The following is a 23,172-nucleotide window of genomic DNA, read 5'->3' as shown; positions in this document are numbered from 1 at the left end:
ATTTGATTTCAACTGGCGAGCAATCTTCTACCATGGGAATCATATTTAAGTTGTAATCTTGAATCAAAATCATACTTTCAGAGAATACCCATATAGGTCTGGAATTATTTATAGGTAATTGTAAGAAAAATTAATTTAAATTAATAAACTCAAATTTGAAACTACAGGTGTTGTCAACATTGCCAATTTGCTTGCTTTCGTATGCCTGTTAAGGCAGAGGGGTGCGATTGTTCTTGTTCTCCAGTGGCGCCACCTATGGCCAAGAATTCGACTTCTGCCACAACCATTACGTCACTCCCGTTTATAGGGCGTGACCCATTCATATATCCATTTATTCATCCACTGATCGTAATTTTGACCTGAAATCAGAGAACGATCTATCTCCAATCCAGTACCCCCCAGAGGTATTTATTTATTATGGGAACATAGAGGACTTTGCGACTCGACAGATTTAACGCGCATCAGTCACCATTTTACTATACGGGGAGTCTTCGGCCGGCAGGGTTTGAACCCACGAACTCTCGGACATGGGCCTAGCGTCCCAACGACCAGGCTATCCTTGCCTGGTTTACCAATTTAAAGATATGATTTAAATCAGGAGGAAAATGCTATACTAATAAATCTTTTATAGGGTTATTATTTGAAATGGTTATTTTTAATTTACTTTCGTTTCTTTAAATTTTGTAAATAGCGTCCGATTACTTGATATTATCTGGCGGGCACAGTATCAATTTCTGATAATTTTTTTTACTCGGCAATTACATCGATGAAAAAAAATCCCAACACCAAGAAAAAATTATTATAGAGTAATGAAATTCCGGCAATGCTTTCGCCTGAGTAACATATTTAATTGATTAAAATTTCAAAATCACAGGATAATGCAATGAAGAGAAAAACCATTTCAAATGTGAAATCCTGGTACTTAAATAACCGGTGTAACAACCAGAATTTTGAAAGCAAGCATGCAAAGGGGCATGCATTGTGTCTTACAGATGCAGCATGCCATTTCGTGGGATAGAGTTCTATGCCTGTTGCACTTATTCAGTCAGTACGGGGATAGTCAATGCTTGACACTGAATATATTCTTCAATAAGTGCTTGATTGGTGAAAGATCTGGCGATCTAGCAGGCCAAGGCAACATGTCGAGATTCCTTAGAGCAAGTTGGGTTACAACAGCAGCATGAGGGCGAGCATTATCCTGTTGTAAAATACCCCCTCGAATGCTGCTCATGAGTTGCTACAAAACAGGTTGAATCACCAGGTTTGCAGTTAAGCCCTATTGGAAAAAATTCCAGGTATAAAAAAAATTATACCGGCTTATGAAATACCGGATCCGGTGCTTCATAAGCCGGTATAAACTTTATTACAGTATGATATCGGACCCAGTATCATCCCGAAACTGGTTTTTTTATAAACCGGTATTAAATTGATTCCAGTATGATACCGGACCCAGTATCACCACCCCATGGAATAATCACGAGAGTGTTCCTGCTGTCATAGGAAATTGCTCCCTAAACCATAACTCCAGGTATAGGTCCACCCAGATAGCGAAATAAGATTTATTTTCACTCAGCAAAAACCTTTTAATGTAATCCTAAAAAGGTTTGCTACGCGGTTTACATGTAAACCTTCTAACCTTAAAACGAGATTCGTGACAATCTGCTCTATTCTACGCACATTACCCTAATCCAAAACCTTGGAATACAACCTTCTATATAAAAACCATAAGTCGAGGTTGACTTTGGGTTTTCAAGTGTGAAAAAAAATTCTTCAATAAAGCTAATCTCAAGGTGAAAATAATTTTAAATCTAGGTCCTTATAAGGTTTCTTTTCAGCTAAAATCCACCTTGTCATAAAAATTGAATGGACAATGCAATTTGATCCATCGCTAGTGTGACGCCAACTAAAACGGACCTAAGTGACCATTTTACTTTAAAAAATAATTTTTAATCCTTTCAGGATTAAAGGTTTGAAACTGCATTATTTTTGCTTTATTGAAAAAAGGTTTCTTGTACAAACATTTTCGTGACAATAAAAAGAGAATTTCGACACAAGGTTGACGTAAGGTTACATGCTTTCTGGGCTAATGTGTCAAGGTCTGGGCACTCACCAGTCCTCCTTCTAACCAATAAACTGCTATCACCAAGGCAAAATCGACTTTCATCAGAAAACACAATACTCCAGAGAGCTCTAACTAGACACCACTCACGTCGTAAGGGCAGTGGTTTGGAGCGAGTGGAATGCAAACTACAGGGCGTCTCGGTCGGATGTACTTGAAGTAGTCGATTTAAAACAGTTCGTTGTATCACTGCAGTGCCAACTGCAAGTCGAATTTCTGATGCAGACGCAGTATGGTGTGCCACAGCCACACACGGTGGTCTTCCCTTTGAGTACTCTGCCAAGAATCCAAGCTGTTCAATGATGTCTGGGGTGGCTGTTCATAATAAAATGATATAAAGTCATGCGCCGTGAGCTGTGGTGGCTCAGGGGATAGAACGTTCGCCTTCCAATGAGATGAACCGGGTTCGAATCTCAGCTATGGCTGGTCGATATGAATTATACACCCAGCTTGCACCGACCACAGTGCTGACGCAAAATATCCTCAGTGGTAGACGGATCATGGGTTAGAATCCCCTTACCGTCAGGCAAACCGTGGAATGTGGTTTTCCTCTCCATGTAACGCAAATGCGAGTTAGTTCCAACAAAAAGTCCTCCACGAAGGCAAATTTATCCCAGTACTTGATCCAGGAGTTCCCTTGTCTTCTGGATTGAGTTCAAAAGTTACGTAGTTGAACATTCGTAGTCGTACACCCAAAAAATTGGGTCGGTTGTTCAACGACGGTTATAAAATAAAATCATGCACAGTGAATACATTTCTCCCCAGTCTTTCTGCAATATTCAGGAGAGAAAATCCATTTTCTCGCAACCTTATTACACAGCCACGTTCAAAGTCAGTGAACTGTTGATAATGACTTCTTCGTCTTCTTAAAGGTATTCTTGACTAACAACTGCAGTATGTCAAAATTTAACGGAAGAATAACACTTACGAACTGTAGAACACGTATTTAAAGCAACCCTGATTAACATATTCACAGTTTCGCTACTAGCGCCAAACTTATGCGCCAAGCGCGAAATTTGAAAAGATATCGTCGTTTAGTTGTATAAACAAGCCTACTAAATTTAGTTTATGTTGCACAACTTCTTCCTGGTGTTGGAATTTTTTTTTCTGTCAGTGTATTTGATTTACTGAAAAATTGTCTAAAGATATTGATAAAATGTTGTAAAAATATACAAATTTGACCGCATAAAAGAAGACAAAGATAATGTGATATCATTAATTACAAGAAAATGTTTTGATAAGGAAAAAAATGTTATGTAGCCATCCTATTTTAGGGTTGTAATAAGAAATTTTTATTTCGTATTACCTTGTTAAGTTCGTTTAATTTTGTTATTGAAATCTGATTATTTTGACAGATAATTCTAGAATTTTCCATAACATTTTACAACACGGAAACATGAAAAAAATCAACAAATAAAACAAACGAGTATAAACTGAATATAAAAAATGTCCTTACATAAAATATAAAATTAAGTACAGATTAATTAATAATAATTTTCTAAACATATTATACATATTACTCAATGTCCCTAGAAATTTTCAATACTTTTTTACGAATTTCGGCAACACATATATAGTATTTTTGTATAGCTGACAAAAAAAAACTTTCTAGCACAAAACAGATAATTAAAAACACACTTTGTTATAAATAAATTTATTTTATTTTCAAATTGATTAAATAAAAACAGTCTCAACTAAATTGCTTTTGACATGTGAAAAAGTAGAATATACAGAGTAAATTTTTTTAAAACCAATAACACTAAAAACAATTTACTGAGAGATGAATAGAAATAACAGAATCAATAAGTATATGTAACCTATACAATTATTTTTCTATATCACAGTTGAACTCATTCAGCCATTACCACTAACATTACAATGCAGCATGAAGTAGTGCTGTTGTAGCTGAAGCCGAACCTAAAACAAAGAAAAAATTATTAGAAAATGGAAGAAAAAAATTCAGTTCAAAAAATGCATTTTGTTAGATAAACTCAATTGACATTACGACCTTCGACTTACGAGAAATTGACTTACAAGTTACGACCTTCATAACTTCAACATTTTGAGAAAATGAAACAATATACATTTCGGTGACAGAAACATTTAAAACTCTCTTTCTTCAAAAAGTAAATGCTGCAACTGCTGACAGATATTAAAAGGAATTGACGAAATGGCTAGTGGTCAGTTTATGGTTGAAGGAGCGACTAATTCTATACTCAAGAACGTGCCTTGCTTTATGAGACAATAACTACAAAGAATTAAAGGAAAAAGTACGAAGGCCCGAATTTCGAGTCTGGTTATCCGTCGATTTTTTGTATGCGTGAATAATCAACAAAAGAAATTCAATTGTTTCTGAGCGCTGAGAACAGGGGAATCCCCTTGTTATTGCATAGTGAAAAATGATAAAAATTAAACTTTATGAATGATGAGGATTAAATATTATCATTATTTTTGCTTGTATAATTCTCCAATGGAAATAACTGAATGAAGAATAATATTCATTGTGATAAGAATGAAAACAAAAGTGTTTAGTAGAAATAAAAATTCTTGGGAAAAGTAATTTCATGGGGATTTAAAAAAAAAAAAAAAATTCCTTTTGCGCATGCGTTCTCAGCATGTGTGGTACAAAAGGGGAAAATATCATAATTGAAATAATATTGTCTTTAGTTGATTTTTTTCCAAAAAAAAGGCTAAATTTGAAGTTTGATATTTATGTTTTTTCAGAAAATTTTACTGAAAAATTTAATTTTAAAAGTATGTTTTATTTTGATATAAATACGTTGTTTCTGCTTTTATGATTTTTGATTGAAATTATTAAATTATAGTAAATATGAATTTTCTATTATGTTTTAATGATTCATAATCATACATGATTTGATACAATCATGATGATATCATGGTATAATCATGATTTGATACAATTTATTTTTATTGCCTGAGGATGCGTAGTTAAGCAGTTTTATTACTTATTTGGTGATTTTTTAAAGATGATAATATTAATTTATATAATTGTTATCTATAATGGTTGGGATTAATTTCGTCATTCAAATATTATATTTAACTATCACTATTCCCAGAAATTCAATTTTCACCACAGTTGATGCATTAAAAAAATTTCCTCTCTTAAAAATATTTAATAATTGAAATGTATTTTAAATGTGTGAATGTCCATAAAGAGCGGTAGAAATTTTAAATTTAACTTGGTTCTTTCATTCTTGTGGTAAAAACCAAATTGATACATAAAAATTTTCAAAATTTAAAAGAAGTTAAAACTCGAGATCTAGTAAATGAAAAATCGGACATATTATTATTTGAGTCGGGCTCTGCAAAAGGGGCAGGCAAGGAGGGCGATCAGCAAAAGTGCCAGGTTATAGGATGGGGATGCCGAACGATATACAGATTTAATGTTCGCTAAATTGTTAAGTTTCCCTTTTATAGAAAAAAAAACTTTTTTAATATATTTATAAGTTTTTATTTTTTTAATTATATTTTCTTAAATTAACTTTAAGGGGAAGGGTGACCTTGGAAAATGACCATGTGAGCACCGATCTCATTTCATTTCAGTCTTTTATTCAGTCTTTTATTTTTTTAGTATTAACACACTAAATATTATATATCTTGTTAGTTTTATTTTAAAAAAAGGCAGAATTGTTCTAATAAAAACTCAATTTAAAAATTAGGTAAGCAATCAAAACTTTTTTTTTGTTTAACTTTATTTTGTCATTTTATTTATTTTTAAGAGCATAAAAGTTAAATAAAATTTTAAAAAAAAAGTAAAATAAAAAAAATTGTAGAATTTTTTCATGCCTGCTGCTAACTGGAAAGTATTATTATTATATTTTTTACCTCTATGTCATTTATTATTTTACAATATTTGATCTCGCTTGTGATCCTTTTGATTTTTTTTTCAGAAAATGAAACACTCATTAAAATTAGTTGAAATCAACATATTTCCCCGCATTTTAAAGGAATTAAATTTGTTTTTATGGATTCACCTTATCATAGATAATATTACACCCTTGCATTTTAAATCTAGCGATCATAAATGGTTAGCGTTTGCTTCAAGAAGATTATATTTTCCAAACAGAGTTAAAAGTGATCAGATGTTAATTAGAACTTCGGAAATTGCACATATGTAATGGAATTACCCCTTTTCAGAATATACTTGTCTGCAGTTGCGTTGTGACTTACAAAGAGATATCATCCTTCTTTGTTGCATTTAAAATTCACTTTTCAATTTGTTAAAGAAAGAAAAGCAATTTAAGTTTACAAAAAAGTACAGCATTTTTGTGAAAGTAGGTTTAAGTAATATTCTTTTCATTTACGAAAATTTTAAACATATGTTGTTCAACAGAACATTTCAATTTTATATAGGTAATAATATAATTGTTGACATTCCTAAAGCTTTATATACATATGAAACGTAACATAAAAAGCTTGAACTAGTCTTTTAATGTAATTCCTTTATCTAAATCTTTTCTTTAATTTAATATTCAAAACTAAACATGTTTTCACACTTTAATATTCACATCCTGTCTTTTGATCTATTTTGAGTTCAAGTATGCCTCAATTAACATTTTAACGTTCTTCCCTTTATCAACGTGAGAGAAACATACTTTTCCCTCGACCTATTTAATGAACCAATTACAATTATTAATATTTCAATTATTCCCTAGGACGCAAAATATTGAGGGTTCATTTTGCAAGCTTTTCCCTAATTTTTATAGTTAGCACTTCAATTTGTGTGTCACATGGATATTCATTCTCCGGTTATGATGGATAAATATAATTAAACTGATCTTTTCAAATCCTGTGCCCGGTTGTCCTGCTCACCTGACTGTCATCGTCATATATATATATATAAATTAAATAAGCAAAATATAAGCAAAAATTAAATAAAAATATAATATGTAATAAAAATTGTTGTAACTCATCAGCAGCCAACAACAATTATACATACCTCTGAACAAACCAGGTATGGGGTTTCGTTATAGCAATGTGGCAAACAGCAAAAGCTGTAAGCCATGTTGCTATTGGCTGCACCCTACACAAGCAATAAAATTAAAAGAACTTAAAAATAATGAAAATACAAAGCCAGAATTTCTTAATCCGTAATCAGTGCATAACCAAACTAAGTTCAAGTCCACGTAACATATATCAGTTTTCTCTAGGATTACCTAGATATTGCAAACAAAAAAACAAAAAAAATAAGAACATTGAAAAGTATGCAAATGTGTGGCTTGCCTTAAGATCNAGCAATAAAATCAAAAGAACTTAAAAATAATGAAAATACAAAGCCAGAATTTCTTAATCCGTAATCAGTGCATAACCAAACTAAGTACAAGTCCACGTAACATATATCAGTTTTCTCTAGGATTACCTAGATATTGCAAACAACAAAAAATAAGAACATTGAAAAGTATGCAAATGTGTGGCTTGCCTTAAGATCTATAAATTAAAAGAAGTTGATTATAATTAGGTAAAAGGGTGCAATGGCAGCTCACAAAAAGCCTAATCAAATATAGCGAAGTAAAATTTCTTGAAAATAGCTTAAGAAGCTATTATTCTCTAATAAACACGCCCAACTTTTATCGGCAGCTTTTGCGTGTGTTTATTGGAGTATAATAGCTTTAAAATAGCTTCTTAAATTATTTTCAAAATTTTTTTATACATAAAATACAGTAAATGGTGTAGTTATGAGCAAAGGCGTTGCCTGAAATAAATTTCTAGCGAGGTACAAGTTTTTTAAAAAAATTTTTAAAAGAAGATGGTAGAATCTGATGATGGTCAAATACATGATGATGGACAAATATATCAAAATAATTCCTCAAAATCACGGTAAACATTATGTCTTTAACTTTTTTTTTTTTTTTGTTGGCCAACATATCATATAATGCAAAGTTATAATANTTATATATATGTGGTATTGCTTTTATGATGTTTTGTTACTTTTATCTTTGCTGCACTGCTCTGCACTGCTATAATTACTTTATAGTTTTAGTTTCTCTTTCATAAGTTTTCACCTGCCCTTTTCTGCCCTTAAATAATTTAGCCAAAAATAAAAATAAAAAAGAAATAGCAAGTATAGCCCTACTTATTTTGTGATGGTGGTAACAGCCAATTAGAGTTGAGTATGCTTCGGGGGCTTGGTTAGAGGAGGTGAGAGAAAAGGCAAGGACGCACATGGTTTTGGAGAGCTGAGGTTAAGATAAAAAGATATGAGGATCCTCAACAGCTAAGTTATATTCTAAAATTTTCTATCACCCCATAATTATTTTTTATTTATTTATTAATTAGCAGTGCAGCTTCATAATGTATAATTTCATGTTAAAATTTTTATGTACCTATTATTAATTGGAGTGAATGCCTTCCTGGAACAAAATTTGTAACTCTAAATATCTTAAATGATCTATATTAAGTAAATAGTTTTAACACCTTGTAATTAGTGATCATTCTAATGATCTTGTTCTCTTACTTAAGAGTATATTATTATTTTTAATTGTTATTCATTTGTATTCTTATCTTACTGTGTGTGGTGATGAACTGAACATCACCACAAAATCACTGTAAACATTATGTCTTTAACTTATTTTTTTTTTGTTGGCCAACATATCATATAATGCAAAGTTATAATAACAAAATTTATGATCCTAAAATTATCTCTGAAGCTAAGTCTTTGGAAATTCTAACGTTTGAATTTTCAGTTGTAGTTACTTCTATTGTATGGTATAAAATGCTCTTAGAAGTGAATATAATTAGCCTGTCCATGCAATCAAAGGAGTTTGATATTTTTTTCATTTCATGACTTAACTATTAAGTTTTTTTTCTCTTTTTTAAAAAAAATACAGGAAAAGAGGATTAAATAAAGCTAAGGTATATGCAAAAGAGATTTGCGCCGAGCTCGGAATCGATCCAGCCGAGTTCAAAAATGATAAACGATCCAGGGAAAAAAAAAGATATTTGAGTATGATGCAGATGATGCTATTTCTTCTAGCACAAATCCAGAGTTTTTATTTCAGAAAGAAGTATTTTTTCCTTTATTAGATAATGTTAATCTATTAATTATCGCTTCACTTCATTAAAGAATTATACCACAATGTGGAAGTTACTGCATAATATAAAAGATTTCAAAGATAGGAAAGATTTTTTAAAGAAATGCTTAACCTTGCAGAATTATTTAAACGCTGGAGAAGAAGAAAGTGATATCATTGGTGAAGAACTCTGTGAAGAAATTGATCAAATTAGACACTTCATATCTAAAGAAAATACATCACCAATTGATGTTATAAAGTTCAGTCATAAGAATAACTTAAAAGATATTTCTCCTAACTTGTGGATAAGTTTAAGAATTTTATTAACAATCCCAGTATCTGTAGCAAGGGGTGAAGATTCGATAAAATTGTTAGCGTCTGCTAAAGCATGAAAAATTATTACCTATAATAAATACTTATTCAAGAATACTTGAGGTGATATTCTCATTAATTATACTAGCGGCATTTTTAAAAAAAATTTTTTACCTTGAATATAAAAATTGCTATTGATCTTATTCATATTTTCTTAAATCAACATTAGGGTTGATATATATTTTATAATTTGGAATAATATAACTGATGGTTTACCTATGGAATTACTCACACAAATTAAAAATCTTTTGATTCTGAAAAAACCCAAAATCCCTATTGAATGCCTGGCAATAGTTTCTAAAATTATTCATGTTGTACCCACTGACTTACCTTCTAATGAAAATGAACTAAAAGTATCAGAATGAGAGTAAGTATAGACAACAAAATCATCAGTACCAAAATTGGACACCAAGACGGCCATTTATAAATAACTCTGTTAGTCCAAATTACTATAATAATCAGCAACAAAATCAAAAATCTTCCCAAGGCAAAATTTCAACCAATAAGCCCAAAGTTTCATAGGGAATTGCCAGATTTAACATTAATTATAAATAAGCAATAAACATGTCATTTTACTCAGGGTTATCAGGATTTATCTCCTAAGTCATGAAGTATTGAGATAAGCTAGGGATCACTAATAGTTATCATTGGGGCCAAAATTGTGAAACAAGCTAAACTTCTTTAATGCTGAATATCAATCCCAGCATAAAGATAAACTATAAGGTGACCAAACATAAAATTGACAATTGTTATGATTGTGTCCAAAGTGAAAATGACAACTTTGAAAGAAACACCCAATGAGACTAATAAAACTATCATTTTAAATGTTGACAATTGTTGACAAACAATTATTAGTTACAGCCCATATACATGAAACTAATTGAAAAGTTGAACAATTAGGACAAACCATTGCAACATGTTTAAAATGTCATTAAATGTAGAAGAATCCTTAAATGCAAAATTAAGGATTCTTCTAAAAAGATTCCATGGCCTAAATTATTAAAAGAAGTAATTGAAGAATACAATTTGACTCCATACTTTTTAACTAAATTTCCACCAGCTTATTTAATGTTTGGCAGTGTCCTATTTATACTGCCTTTGTCAGAAGAAATTTACCCACCAATGGAAAAAGTTTTCAAAAATTACTGTTGAAGAAACAAAACAGTATCACGAAAAAAATAAAATTTATTAGGAAGCTAGATTCACTCATATCAAATTTTCATCAAACGATACAGTAATGTATGAAGATTTTAAATACTCCAATACTAGAAAACTTACTCCTAATTTTAGTGGATCACTCATAATTCTTAAAAAAATTTATGATCTTAATTAGAAAATAAATAAAAACGAATATTCATTATGAAATACAGATATAGTTCATGCATCAAATTACGAGGTCTCATAAGTAATAAGTAAGTGCACTAAATTAAATACAAATATGGTTTAACAATATAAATAGAATTAATTTAAAATTTATTTCACCTATAACGTATATTTTTTATATTAAATTTAATGCTTTAATGGTCTTTCATTGTTATATGTGAAATTTAATTAACTTTCAAAAATAATACTCAATATGACCTATTATAACATAGTTCAGATCAACATGTCATCCCCTGTTTTCGGTAAGATCCGACACTTCAAATTTTTTAAGAGCTCAGCGTTTATCCCTATCTGACACAGATATGTGAGCAAAGGTAATTCTTTTCTCTGTTTGTGGTCAACATCACAAATAGATACATATTTTATTATGCATGTATAATATTTGAAAGTAAGATCTTCTAGCACTAGATTGTTGAGAAGCAGGACTATTTATCGCAGTTCCTTATTGAGCAAAAATATCCCTAAAAATACTAAAGTCCTAAACTTCAGAATAGAAACTGTGTGTCGAACTTTTTAAAATAAATTAAACAGTTCTGAAGTCACAAACTTTAGAATAACGATAACTGCGTCAATTTTTTCAAACAAAGAAAACAATGCTGAAGTTTTAAACCTCAGATTGAACTTTTTTCTTATAACAAAATAAGTCAACTGTTTTTGATATTGCATGTTTTTGAATTTTTAAATTTTTTAGGAAAACTTTCCATTTTGATTGAAAATTTATTTGAACTTTGTTAAAATGAAGAATTGGTTGATGAATGGTTGTTCACGCTGAAATAGAACTTTTATCGTGCACTACAAACAAAAGACTTAAAACTGTTAAAAATGAAAGTCAAATTCATCAATCTCAGGCAATGCTTTAAATTAAGAATTTTAAAGAGCAATCATTGGTTACATGAAAACACTTGATAAAATTAAACATGAATTCTTGGATTTTGTTAAACAGGATGATAACTCATCAATTTTTGCACTAAATAACTGCTCATTAAAACCTCTGGTATCAATCAGGTCTTTATCCCATAGAATTGACATAACATTTCACAAAGTATACTCTAATTTTAGCCTAATTTTACCCTACTATGAGCAAAATGGATCTCACTAAAGACAATTTTTTTAATCCTTAAAAAAAAAAAATTTAAATATATATTTAAGAACTATGTACATTCATACTCAAATAAAAAAATATATTAAGAACTTTTTACTTTAAAGTGATATTTTTACAATGGCAGATAAAAAAAAATTTCAGTGGAATGTCTAAAATAAGAATTTTTATGAAAAATGAAAAATAAATTTTTGTTTAAGAATTTTTCAAAAGCCTTAAGAACAGTTGAAAGAATAAAGAATTCTTTCATGATTTTAAGAACCTAGATGAACACTGCTTATACTTTAAATAATTCATGAGAATATTTATTGGGAATTTTTTGTTATAAAATAGTTATAAAATTTCATTGGAAAATTCTAAAGTTTAAGCATAAATCACCCTGTCTATTCTAATCTGGTTAAATTGCTCTCTTCTTTCTATTATGCAAAACATTCTTCTTTCAATATCTAAAAATTTCATTATTGCAAAATCATACAGTAATACAATTTATATTATTGTCTTTAAGGTATATAGAAAATAGAAAAAACAGATAAATCACTAAAAGTAGTAGACTTCTAATAGATGTGAATTAAGTTAAGAAACTTATAATCAACTTTAGATTATTGAAACTCTTATTAAAATCATGTAAAAAAACGTCATGTTATATTTAATAGTACTATTAGGATATTTTCTATGAATGCAAAGGTTTTATATATTTGAAAAATTAGCAACCACTTTTAAATTCTATAGCACTGCATCGCTTTTAAGATTTTTTTTCATTTTTAAAAAAAAAACTCTTCTTTTATTTTATTTCAAGCAATTTATTTTAAGCAATAACTTTAATTCAAGCTATAACTAGAATCAGTATATGAATCAGAATAGTTCAGAATTATAGCTTGAATGTTTGAAAACAGCTCATGAAAGATCTTTAGTGTTTTTTTTCCTTTCCTAAAACAAAAATGTTATAGAAGCCCCAAAAGACTGAAAATTGTAAGAGTAATGATACTTGTTGCAAATGTTTCTTTCACCTGATAGAACTTGATAAAACTCAAAAAATATTTTCTTAATAGCAGAAGAAATTTCATTTTATATTTACCGAAAATAAATAAATATGCTTTATGATTATTTCTTAAAATAATTTCCCTCCAAATTTAGCTATAAATGATATACAAAATTACAAAATAAAATGAATTTTTTTAACCTAAGTAATTGTAACTATATATATATATATATACACAGTCCAGTCACATTAATGTGACCACCTGTCAAAATCCAGAATAACCACCTTTGGCAGAGCGAACCGCTACGAGGCGTGCAGGAAGAGAGTCAGCTAGGTTTCTGAAAGTGTTCACTGGGATGTTGAGCCATGCTGACTCCAGTGCCGTGGCCAGCTGCGCTAGATTACGCGGTTGAGGATCCATGGCGCGAACAACCCAATCGAGGTGGTTTCACAGATTCTCGATTGGGTTTAAATCCGGTGAGTTTGCTGGCCAGGGGAGTACGGTAAATTCATCCTGGTGTTCTTCGAACCACGCACATGCACTGCGAGCTGTATGACACCTCGCATTGTCCTGGTGGTAGATGCCATCATTCTGAGGAAAAATCATTTGCATGTAGGGGTGGACGTGGTCTGCAAGGACAGATACATACTTGTACTGATCCATAGTGCCTTCCACAATGATGAGTGCACCCAATGAATGCCAGGAAAACATTCCCCAAACCATAAAGCTCCCTCTTCCAGCCTGCATCCTTCCGGCAATTGTTGCAGGGTGTTTGCTTTCAGACATTTCACGCCGTATACGTCAACGTCCATCTGTCCCATGGATCTAAAATGTGATTAATCGGAAAAAGCCACCTGTTATCACTCTGTGAACGTCCAGTTGCGGTATTGGCGTGCAAATTCCAGCCTTTGTCACCGATGAACAGCAGTCAGCATGGGTGCATTAACCAGGCGTCTGCTGCGGAGGCCCNTATATATAACAGAGTAAAAACCTGAAGTGTGGTCAATTCTATGCTTCATCAGTAAAACCCTAATTTTTACCAATGTGGCATGGCAAAGTCTAAAATATGCCTTAGTATAATTTCATTTCGGCCTCTTGTCAAACCTTTGCTGTAAAACCTAGAACAGGGATGGCGAACTAATGGCACACGTGCCATTTAAGGCATGAGTCACAATATTTTGAACACGCCACCGATCACAATTGTTATTACACTATGAATTGTTATTACACAAATGTTATCACATTATGAAGCATATGTAACAACTAAATTAAAATTCACAAAAAACAAACAAAATAATAAACAATTATTAATAAAAAAATTAACAATAAATGATAAAAAAAACAACTAATAACCATAAAAAAACCAGCTAACATTAAATGACTAGCAAAAAAATTAACAGTCCTGCTTAAACTAACATCTTACAACCTAATATAAATTGTTTGTTATCTAATCTGCAACAACAGAAGTCACACTGATGTTACTTTAAGTTGTTTTAAGACATGGTAAAATGTTTTTTTTTTCAATGTAAATAATGAATTTTGAGTTGATAGTATTTAGTATTGTTATTTTCCCTATAATCACAAGGTCAAAATTATTTGACGGCACGTCTATGATCTCATTAAACAATTTTTTAGAAAAAATGGCACGTTGGTGTATAAAGGTTCACCACCCCTGACCTAGAACTTACTAAGCCACCTTGGTAAATCTCAGGTTTTACCAGTAAAAGGTAGAATTTATTAGACTTTGGGTTATTACAATGACATATATATAAGGTGGTTAAAGAAACATTCATGTCACATAAGGTTAGACTAACTTTTCACACATACCATGATACAGGAAGTCCATAGAGATTAAAGAAAGATAGAAACCCATTTCAATCAGGGTACTTCCATAAGTTTTCCCTTGTATGCATTAAAACAAGTCCTTAACAGAAATGCTATATTCTCAATACCAGTAGCTAAAAACAAAGAAAAATATAAATGAATAAAAGCATTGAAGGTAATATTACAACAAATATTTTAAAAAATGAACTTCGACTTGAGGATTAGTTACGAAGCATCCCTGGGTTGGGATTTTAAGAAAAAACCCAACCAATATGGGTTTTTTCCGGAAAAAAAACCCTTTTCTCAAAGTGTATAATGAATTACATAATGATGAAAAGGCTGAAATGATTCTTTATAAAATGAAAAGCATAATATGCTATGTGATTTGTTTTAAATTATAAATAAAAACATAATTTGCCTTCAAGTTAATGAATAGAGTCTCTAGAAGTATTATATTTAATTATAGAATGAAATGCATAAATCTTTCCTAGAACATGATATGCTCATTTGTATTTTTTAATTCATGATTTTTTTTTTCTGTCTTACAATGTACGAAATATTATCAGTTTTTATCTTAATTATGCTTTTTACTTTTGAAATGAATGGGAAAAAAAACGCTTGTTCTCAAAGATTTGCAGATATAATTTAAGATTTTTGATGAACACACATTAAACTCAATTAATAATTAAGTACAAATGAGCATATCATGAACAGCCAATATCTACAAGATGCATTCACATTTCATTAATAAATAAATTAAATATATGTTCACAATATAATTTAATATTTTTCTCTTATCGAACAAAATTTTTATCAAATAAAATATTTGCGAACAAAAGAAGATTAAAAAAAATATCAAACAAAATACATTTTTGTACTTGTTAACATGTAAAGTATAAGCTTAATCTCAAGTCATGACAATTTCATTTTACTAAATATGTAAAGTATGAGAAAGTCTCTCTTTATTTCTATTTTTTTAATTGAAATATTTAAACAAAACAGAGCTAATCAAAAATTAAAAAATATTCTTTCTAATCCAGCTGTCAGAAGAAAAGCACTGAAAAATTGAGTAATTAGATTAGATATTTTGACCTTCAACTGATATTCTAAAATATGGTTCTGTTAATATATGGGCTCCACATTCAGACTTTTATCTTTAAACATGGATTATTTTTGGAAAAGATACAGTAGATGGAAACTAGTACAGTTTATACTAGAATCCTTAATTAAAAAAATTTTAAAAAATGGGGATATTTTGGTCTAATCTACAAAAATACTCATTACTGACAAGTTTTTTTAACTCAAAAATTTATTTCTGCACTCTTCGTCTAAAACATCATATATCACACATATTTTGAGATAATGGATGCATATAATATCTATCTGTTGATGTACTTTAACAAACCCTAAAGAGTATACTATTCAAATAAATTATGTAATAAGTGTAAATGTATATGCATATTGCAAACAACTTGTTTTATAGATATGTAATGTATATAATTTAGTAATATGTTTTTTTAATCATGTACTTTATTTTTTCAGGTATGTAGTTTATTCGTGTTAAAATTTTGTTTGCAAAATTCCAATTGCTGAAATTAGCTTTACTTCAGATAATTTTGCATAAAAAGTTATGGTTAAATTTATAAAACAATAAGTTGATAATTTCAGAGAACAATTTGGTTTTTTTTAATGCACAAAAATTTAATTGTAAATGACAAAAAGTGAAAAAATCCACTTGGTAGGTATAAAGATGAGATTTTTCAAATGGACCATATATGAAAAAATCCACTGGGTTTTTTCTGGGAAGAGCTCACCTTGGTAAACCCTGATCCCTGTTGAATTAAACTTACAAAAGTCAACAAATCAAGGACTCCAAAAAATTAAAGAAATAAAATCCGAACAAGAAAATTGCAAATTTAAAAAAAAAAAAAAATCGTAATATGCAGATAGCAAATTTATAAAAGCATAAAAACGTATCTTTCTTTCAAAGGAAAATAAATTTATTATCTAATTCAAATTTGATTTAGAATTTTGATCTAATTTTTATGAAAATTTTATTTAAACACTAAACACACAATAATTACTTGTTTATTTCAATATAAGAACATTGTTTTTGAGTACACATGCATTATGCAGACATTCTTTATAGGAATTGATAATGTACAGTGAGTCAATAAAAAATTAAAAAAAATAACAGACCACCCTGAATAACTTTGGATCTAATGATCAGATTAATAGGTTCTAGGACTCAATATTAATACAGTAGGGAACCGATTATCCGGAACGATCGGGACCATCGCTATTCCGGATAACTGATTTTTCCGGTTTTCTGAATCGCTACAAAAAGCCGTTTTTTTTATTGTCAAACTCAACTAAAAAAAAAATTATTTGGAAATAATCTTAAAAAGAAGAAAAAACGATGAAGTAATACACTAATGATTATTTCCAAAATGATGGTAAGGTAAACATCTTTCAAAAAAGAAAGTAAAATCCTGAAATCTTAAGAGGAAAAATAAAAAATTTTTTAAAAATGGCGGGAAAATTTATTGAATTTCGTTCCGGTTTTCTGATTTCCGGATAACGGGTTCTGTACTGTAGTTTGAGGGCTGATCTCAAATTGGCAAATTAATAACTGCAGACAATATTCTAAGTTACGAAATCAGACACAAAAATGTATTTTTCTGAATAAACTACCTTTTTTTCAACGAATTTGAAATTCTGACCCCTGAGATATATGGGGTAGATGCAATCTGGGAAATATGGTCCCGTTAATTGGTTAGGAGAGTGATCCAAAGTTTGGACCCCTAACTGTTAATTTTACTTTCTGCATATTTCACCATATCTTGAGAAACTTGAACTTTTTCAGCAAATATAAATTTTTGCACAGAATTAAGTCATTTGTCCAAAGATAATTCAATACAGAAAATAAATTTTAGTAAACATCAAATAATTAATAATAGTCAAAACATTTTTGAATTGTAAGATACTATACAATTTTTATATTATTTTAATGTATGTAATTTTACATGACAAAATATAAAATTTGAGCCGAATCAGATCATTGTTTTTGAACTAAAATTTGTTCCTGAGAAATAGTTATTTGAGGTCACCCCCTAAAACTATTAAGATTGAGACCTAAAACATGAAGATCAGATCATTAAATCAAAAAATATTCCAGGTGGTGTGCACTGTGTCTGTCCTGTATTTTGATGATCAAAAATGCAAATCTATTTGAAAAGAATAGCTTTTATTTGAAAAAAAATAAGTTTTTGAATCTTAGGTGGTAATTTAAAATCATCAAATAAATTAATCAACCAGCATATTCAATGCTTATCCTTAGAATCATTAAGATTGCATCTTAGTAAATGTATAAAAATCTGATAATTAGATTAAAAATTACTGTAAGTGATCATATTTTATTTTGAGCATATTTTTATTTACTTATTTTATAAGATTATTAAAACCTTTTTTTTATGAAACATAATTGTGAAAAACAATTTTTAATTTGTCAAAACAAGCAAGCTTTATACATAATTCTTATTGCCAATAAAATCAAAGTGAATCACTAATTATAATAAAAAAAATTTAATATAAAAAATATACGTAATAAAGAGTATAAAGATGATAATAAGTTGAAGCTAAGACTGAGAGAGACTTTTTGTTGATATTATGCTGAGCACAAAATGAGATTTTGTTTTAAACAATACTTGAATAACATGCATGTTGTTATGGAGGAGCATGTAAGAGCTATATATTTTTAAATTAATATAAAAACAAAAGGGAGAATTCTATGTGAATGTGATTTCTCTTTTTAGATTTAATATATGGAATTTTATTTAAAAACTATATCATGCAAATTAATGCCTCTTGATTAATTTCAAAAATTCTACTTTGAACCTCTAATTTTAGGCCACTTTTCTACATAAATCTGATATTATTTTCCCAATTACATAAAGTTTTTGTGGTTTAATGTAGCAAATCAATTATTCAACATAAGCTTAAAAAAAGTAAAATGGATTTATATTGTATGGTTTTAGTGGTCAGCTCACGTCCACATTTCTGGAGATTAATCAATCACTGAACTTTTTTCTCAATAAACTAATTGTGTTACAAAATGCATTTTATATTGCACCATATTGTTGAAACCGCATGTTCTTCATAGTAAAATTATCTAATTTATGCCAGTAAATCGTTGATAATATTTCTGCACCATTATCCATGGACAGTAACTGTATCGCCAATTTCAGTTTCAAAACCATCAGTCAAATTACTCTCCCAGACTATTATAACCAACAAAACTGATAATCATTGCAGTTGTAATGGTTTTTCAAGCACAACAAGGTTTTTTTCATAATAAATATAGCTTACTTACAAAATCATTAATAAAAAATGAACAAGAAACATACTCTGAGTATATTGGAAGCATTTTCAATAAATTTTAACAATTTTTGCAGGTGATGCTATGATATATCTTTCTATGGGGATTTGCTAAACAATATTTAACACAAATATATTTTTTGCAAGAATCTGAAGAAAAAAAACGTTGTTATGGTGATTAAAAATGTAAATCTTCATATGATAATAATAATGACTGAGAAAAAAAATCTGATTCAATAAATATATATCTGAAAAAAAAGAAATAACTTTATTAAAACTTTAACATTTAAAAGAAAAACAATAGAAATAAATAAATATGAAATATTTAATAGTATTTTTTTCTTTCTTATGCATTTTTTTTATATATAAAATATCAATCATTTAATTTAAAATTCCTTTCCATGCTTCCCAGAAAATTTAAACAAATTGACACATATTTGTTATAAAGGGCAATTTCTCCTCCCAGTCCATAATTTTCAGTTGAAGTTACATGATAGAAAGGCATTACAAGTAAAATTACACCATAAATATCTATACTGCTGTGCAATTGAAGAAACAATGTAAGTGTCTCACATTTGATTTTGAGAAAAGACGCTCACCAACTGTTTTCCTTCTATTACTAATGCTATGAACACTAAAAAAGAATTTCAAAAAACTATAGAACAAAATTTATTTGATAAATGATATATTTGATAATGATATGATAAATGATTTCAAAATGATATAACAAAATTTATTTTTGAAAAAATATGTTTTGTAATATGTAGCTTACCATAACAAAGATTCAAAATATATAAATATCTCAAGTACAAGGCTCGATCTTTCAAAAATTTACTACTAATTTGTTTCAGTCTCAAAAAATTAAAAAAGAAAAAAAATGAATAAGAAATAAACAAGTAAACAAATATAATAAAAAATGTTGTTAATTTTTAAGTTTACGATGTTATAGTCTTTGAAATTTATAATATTATTTATAATATTATTTGTAATATACAATATAAATTTAAATATAATAAAACCAGAGTACTATATATATTATTTATATCTGATTAATTTGTCAAAAATGAATTCCAAAATGGGATTATGAGAAGTTAAAAATGTTAAATAAAATAACTTTAGGTAGCACAATTTATGCACAAAAATTAAATTTATATAATTGGAGGACTAATTGTGAAACAAGGAAAAGTCTCAAAATTTAAATGAAAGTAGTTGTAAACTACTTTCATTTAAATTTTGAGACTTCTTTTTCACAATAAGTTCTAATATTTATTTTTCACAATATAACTTTTTATTCCATGGGCTGTCACACCACTGAGTTTAGTTTTAGTAGTTGTAAACTGATGATAATTATTTTTTTGCTTTAGATCAGGGATGGGCAAACTACGGCCCGCGGGCCAACTTTGGCCCACCGGAAGGTCTTATCCGGCCCGCGGATAGAATTTGAACTTGCCGATCAGTGGCAAATATAAACAATTTACATCCATTTTCTTGTCAACTTTGATGAAAGCTATTTATGCTCTTTCTTTTTTTACTGACGACCTTTTTACTTTCTCTATTTTTTGTTCCACAAAACATAAATTGATGGAAATAGTTAGCACTGACAGCTTCAATTGGTAAAATGTTGAAATCAGAAGTTCTTTATAGAATAGCCATAGATTGGCTTCAAATAGCGTTCGTCTCTCTCGAGGAGCAGCAGACTTATGGAATCTAATATAGGTGAATTGTACTTCACATGTGGCAGACTGCGCATTTCAAGCTCCAACGAGCAGACAATCTAACGATCATCTGAAGCAGTTGTTTCTAAATATGCCAAAGTTTGAGTTTTACAAATCATTACTAAAAGTTAGTTTCCAAAATCTAATATTCCATGCCCAGAAAATCCATGCTAGCTATGTTTGCTTAATCTTATATATGTGAACAAGAGTTTTCAACTATGAACCATAGAAAAAATCTTTTCAGAAGTAGACTAACAGACAAGCATTTACCCTCTTGCTTTAAAATAAGTGCAGCTCACTTCGACCCTCAATATAAGGAAAATGAAATCGCAGTTTCATTCATCTCACTAAATATTTAAATTAAAACTTGTACATCGCTTTTTTTTTCTTTTAAATTTTGAATTTCTTACTTGGCCCACCAAAAAAATTTTTCCCAATTTTTGGCCCTCAACCAAAAAAGTTAGCCCATCCCTGCTTTAGATATTTCAATGTTAAGACATCAAGCATAAGTTAATGGTTATTTTTCACTATGAATGTTTGTTGCTTCACAAAAAAACTGATAACAAATGAGAGAAAATTTTATAATGCTTAAAAAACCAACTTAAAAATGTAGTTTTACAATAAATGATATTAACCATGAACAAAAAATAAGTTTTGGAACGTGTAATTGCAGAAAAGTTGCTTTCTGTAATTGGAATAAAAACGTCATAAAAATTTGAAGTTGATTGAAACTTTAGAAATAAATAGATTATAAATATAAATTAGTAAGTTACGCTTCTTTGATAAATTAAATTCCAATTATTAATTTTAGCGTTTTATATTTGCTTAACATTTTACAAAAGAAAAAAAAAACAATAAAAAAAAGCAAAGTTTCTTAATTTTCACTATGTACCTCTTCACTAATTATGTTAGATCAGAGCAACCTAGAACTTACCATGTAAATTTAAGTAACACACAATTTTATTTTAATATTATTTTTACAATATTTTTTTTAAAAAAATTTTAAATCATTTTTAAGTAATTTTATACTGTTACTAGTTTATATAATTTGAATTTAGTTTCAGCTGCCTTGTGCGCTGTTCCAATTTGAATTAGTGTAGCAATGTAGTAATTTTTTCCTATCTCCTGTTTAATAATTTTGACTTAAGATTTGAATTTATATTTGCATGTAAATTTAAGTTATGAGTTATAATATGTTTATAGTATATTTATCAACATATTCATTATACTCCTCTCCTTCACAGAGACAATCATTATCAGATATCTCCATGTTTCCAAATATCATAACAATAATATCATAATAATACATAAAAATACATCTACATAAAGTTTGATTATGCTTATAGCTTTCAATCTTGTTAAATTACTTAAATGGCAATAAATTCTTTAATTTATCAAGCATAGCATGAAATACAAACATATCAAAAATAGGAATTTGAAAATCAATGATAAAATATAAGTTATCTAGCTTTTATTTTTGTATCGTGAAATTTTATTTCTTTGAGCACTAACCAGATAAAAAATAAATAAATAAAGCATAAATTGAAAAAAGAAAAATTGAGAATACTAAATATTAAAAATTTGGGAATTATCTTGTCATTTTAATATTATTTGATTAGATCCAACCATCCCCTGAATTTTTATAACATTTAATAATACTATTAATAATGTTAATACCAGGAAAATATAAATATCTTTGCATTTGTAGGAACGTACAGCAGTTTTCTTATGACAACAATTTAAAATCTTGTTAAATGATCAAAACTTTTCATGTTTATTTGTTGCTACAAAACTCATTTACACTGGTTTATGAAAAGGATGGTTTGAGCTTCTAGCTTACTTAGTCAAATAACTTCAATTGGTAGTTGAAATAAGAACTGTTTTAGCAGCCGCGATTTCAGTACGTCAACCCTGCAAATTTGAGGCGCAACAGCATCCGAAATTGGAAAGTGCCGAGGCCATTCTCACGCCAAGTTTTGTCCAGCTGGCGGCGACTGAATTTTGCGCGGGATGTGATATCTGTGTATGTACGGTATTTGTTGTGCTTATCGAAGTAATTATATTCTAATCACGATTTTTTTGTTTGTAAGGTAAACAAACCAGTGAAGGAACACTTAAGCTTCTCTTGTCTTTTAAAAAATCATATTAATTTCAAAATTCGTAATTTTAGTTAAGTGACAGTGTCAACATATTTGCTACTAATAGCAAATTAAGCAAAAAAAATTGTAGAGAACTTACATAATATTGTTTTAAAGTTTTGGAGGTTCAAATA

The 23,172-nt window shown here is 29.2% G+C and overlaps 1 long non-coding RNA gene across 1 annotated transcript; it reads right to left on the bottom strand.

Annotated features, from left to right (window-relative positions):
* Positions 1–3,757: 3,757 nt before the first annotated feature.
* LOC107437394 (uncharacterized) lies at positions 3,758–22,699 on the bottom strand. Its single transcript, XR_001583239.3, has 4 exons — positions 22,578–22,699; positions 19,759–19,819; positions 14,812–14,942; positions 3,758–4,036 (listed from the first exon to the last, which is right to left on the bottom strand). It is a non-coding gene; the product is annotated as an uncharacterized lncRNA (long non-coding RNA).
* Between the last annotated feature and the right edge of the window lie 473 nt (positions 22,700–23,172).

This window comes from Parasteatoda tepidariorum, chromosome X2 (genome assembly GCF_043381705.1).
Source record: "Parasteatoda tepidariorum isolate YZ-2023 chromosome X2, CAS_Ptep_4.0, whole genome shotgun sequence".
In the NCBI taxonomy this organism is placed as follows: Eukaryota; Metazoa; Arthropoda; class Arachnida; order Araneae; family Theridiidae; genus Parasteatoda; species Parasteatoda tepidariorum.
Note: the sequence above shows the minus strand (reverse complement) of the source record. Positions and strands in the feature narration are given on the sequence as shown.